Genomic DNA, 3,508 nt, shown 5'->3' with positions numbered 1-3,508 from the left:
TTAATGTATCATATTGTTTGTTACAGCAAAGTTTAGAGTCTGTGTTTACTGCAGAACCATGCATTGACAACTTATCCTGGAGGTCACACATGATCCCAGAATGACATCCAAAGAACTGCAGGCCTCACTGGCCTCAGCTTAGGTTAGTGTTACAGTATGACTTAACCATAAGAAAGACACTGGGCAAAAATGGAATCCATGGGAAAGTTCCACGGTGAATACCACAGCTGACAAAAAAGAACACAAAGTCTAAACATCTGATGATCCCCAAGATCTGAAGTTTAGTTTTTCAACAAATTGGACAAGTAAGTACTGGGGTGGCATACTGACATGAGATAGAATGTTTTCGTTTAGAAAAAAAATGATTTTAATAGTTCACCAAAATATGTCTTTTCTTATTCCTTTTTTAAACCGGCTTAACCCTGTGATATTGCAACTTCAGTTGCAAGGCAGGGTACACACGGCAGGTTGAGATGCCAAGACATAGACAGTCACACTCCAAATCAAGCCAAAGTATATAAGTTATGCCCTACAGCCTCATTAAAGGGTCTGTGCGACCACCACCACTGCTTATTGTTTTCATAAAGTACATTATGTATAATAGCCAATTTAACAGTAAAAAGATATATTTGTGCATTGTTATCATAAACCAAGGATTTTTTTCAGAGGTTGTCTCACAAATCCCAAAGGTTGACAGAAATGGTCTAAAAAGCGGAACCTAGAATGTTGTCCCCACTTTGACACAACGCCGATTTTGGAAATAGAAAAACAACGCTCCATTTCAGGACATGGGAAGAGTGTGGAAACACTCATCTCCAAGGCCTCTTCCAAGATGACAGGTTCAGACATACAGTATAGCAATCTAATCCAAACATTTACTACAAGTAAAAGTAATTTTCTACAGTACTTGGTAACAGTAACAGACAATTATGAAAAACACTCCAGTCGATCCAAATTCCTTACAAACTCCAGAGGTGGTGACATATACAGTCCCCCCCCCAAAAGTATTGGAACAGCAATGTAAATTCCTTTGTTTTTGTTGTACTGTATACTGAAGACATTTGCGTTTCAGATCAAAACATAAATATGAGACAAAAATACAGAATTACAGCTTTTATTTCATGGTATTTACTGTACATCTAGATGTGTTAAACAACACAGGACAGAGCGCCTATTTTTGAACCCACCCACTTTTCAAGTGTGCAAAAGTATTGGAACGTGACTGATGGGTGTTTCTAGTTGCTCAGGTGATGCCTTTTAGATTGATTGCTTAAACATTAAATAGTTCTTGTTTTTGGCTTTGGGTTTCACCTGTGAAAACTGCATTTGCTGTTAAGCAAACATGAAGACCAGAGAACTGTCTATGGAAGAAAAGTAAACCATTTTGGAGCTGAGAGAAGGGAAAATCAATCAGAGCTATTGCAAAAACATTGGGCATCGCCAATACAACAGTTTGGAATGTCCTGAAAAAGAATGAAACTACTGGTGTACTGAGCAACAGACATTAAACAGGTTGGCCAGCACCCACTCACCCGGGGTCACCCACAGCACAACACCCGAGGGAATCCCCCATCTGAGACCACAGCAGAAGGGCAGAGACCCACCCCCAGGGGGCAACTAGCACTGCACCAAACAGGCAGTCAGCGGGCACCCACCAGTGGCCAAGTCCAGAGGCAGTGCTGGCGGTAGCCCACCCCGGGATGCGGCCACGGTACCAATTATTTTTGGGACTTTTTTTCAATATCATCTTTTGCATTACAATTTAGGGGTTTGGAGACCATATAGTGACTTATTTTCCTTGGATTATCGGGAACTATCTTGGCATGGGCATGAAGTTGGTCTTCAACCTCAAGGGTGTTCAAGACCTCCATTAAATATTTTGTATAGTAATAAGTCATCAGAACATTAGGAGTTCGGGGAAATATTTGGTTGTATTTTTAGTATAATATGATGCTGCTAAGAGTGAAAACTCCCGTGCCTGCGTAGTGACTTAAGTGGTGAGAGAATCAGAAGGAGAACTGCCAAGCAGGTGACCACAGAGGAGACCCGAGGCATCCCTGCATAGAGGCACCTATCCATCCCCTAGCGAAACTGAGCAGACCTGCGGACCTGAGGTCACAGCACAACCAACCACCACCTCACCACCATTGGGGATTGAAGAGGCACTGCCCTAACCCCTGAGTGTGTATTGCTAGTGAATGTCAGTAAGGGTGTATGTAGTGCATTACGAATGGAAGGGATGAGGCTACAGCATGAATGTTGGATGTCCCATCCAGCCCCTCTAAGGGTTGGATGTATGTGTGTAGTACAAAGAAGTGGCAGGTCAGACTTGCTGGGTGTGGGGTGGAGTGTGTGAGATTTAGGAGGCCTATCAGGTGTGAGCCCACTCCCCAACACCAGGCAGAGCAACCAAGGACCCACACCACTGGCATCCTGTATCGGGTGTACACCTGCCTAGCACTCAAAGTAAGGTAGAGATAGGCACCAGGAGACCTATGCGACCCTGAAAAGGGGCAAGTGGGTTAGAACATTGATGGATGTATTCACTTGACCCCTTATGGCAACCTCTATTTTTGATTTATGTTACCATCCTGAAGAAAAATGGAGCATGCTTTGACCAGAAGTATTTAAAAAATCAGCTGCATGAGAAACAATCTGGCTGGGGTAAAAGTTATAATAAAAAATATATATACAGTATGTATATACACATATAATTAAATATGTATAAAACTTATCTCGACATGCCTCACTGCTTATGTTTTCTTGTTAAAAGTAACTGGGCGTTTAACATGCTTGTTGTAATTAATCACTGAAAGTTGATGCCTTTGGAGAACAAATGCCTAAAATTATACAAAAACAATTTATCAGGTCACTGATGGTGACCTTGGGAAATGCATAATTAATAAAGGGCAAATACCCTTATCACAATAAGTTGAACCTATGCCAAACGTCATACTGATTAATTATTTTCTTGTACTTGTCTTGTTTTCTACAAAACCAAGAGTTGCATATATCTGTTTACTCATTCTCGGTTCAAATTAAATTTCATGTATCATTAAAAAAATTAGCATGCAGTGATCTGGTTATCATATTAATTGCATTGCTTAGTAAGAATGTAGTGTGTGAGTGAGTGTTGGTGGTGGTCGGAGGGGCCGATGGCACACTATGGCAGCCTCGTTTCTGTCAGTCTACCCCAGGGCAGCTGTGGCTACAATAGTAGCTTACCACCACTAAGTGTGGAGTGAAAGAATAACGCTTTAATTCTGTAAAGCGCTTTGAGTGTCAATGATAAAGCGCTATATAAAATCCAATGTATTATCATTATTTTTGTTCTTATTATTATTATTATTATTAGGGGGCCAAGCCCGCTGGGCCAGGTAACATACGCGGTTGCTAGGACCAGCGGTGCTAGGAACCGTATTGTATTCGTTATTATTATTATTAGTTACCTTTTATTTTTCCTTGGGTAAAAGTGTTGCTGCAGGCTAAACCGTGCAAGGGAGGGCTA

The 3,508-nt window shown here is 41.3% G+C and overlaps 1 pseudogene; it reads right to left on the bottom strand.

Annotated features, from left to right (window-relative positions):
- Window positions 1–3,508, bottom strand: part of LOC114473981 (uncharacterized) — a 105,524-nt pseudogene that overhangs the window by 76,089 nt on the left and 25,927 nt on the right.

This window comes from Gouania willdenowi, chromosome 13 (genome assembly GCF_900634775.1).
Source record: "Gouania willdenowi chromosome 13, fGouWil2.1, whole genome shotgun sequence".
Lineage (NCBI taxonomy): Eukaryota > Metazoa > Chordata > Actinopteri > Blenniiformes > Gobiesocidae > Gouania > Gouania willdenowi.
The sequence above is the reverse complement of the archived record's forward strand: the minus strand, read 5'-3'. Positions and strand labels throughout refer to the sequence as shown.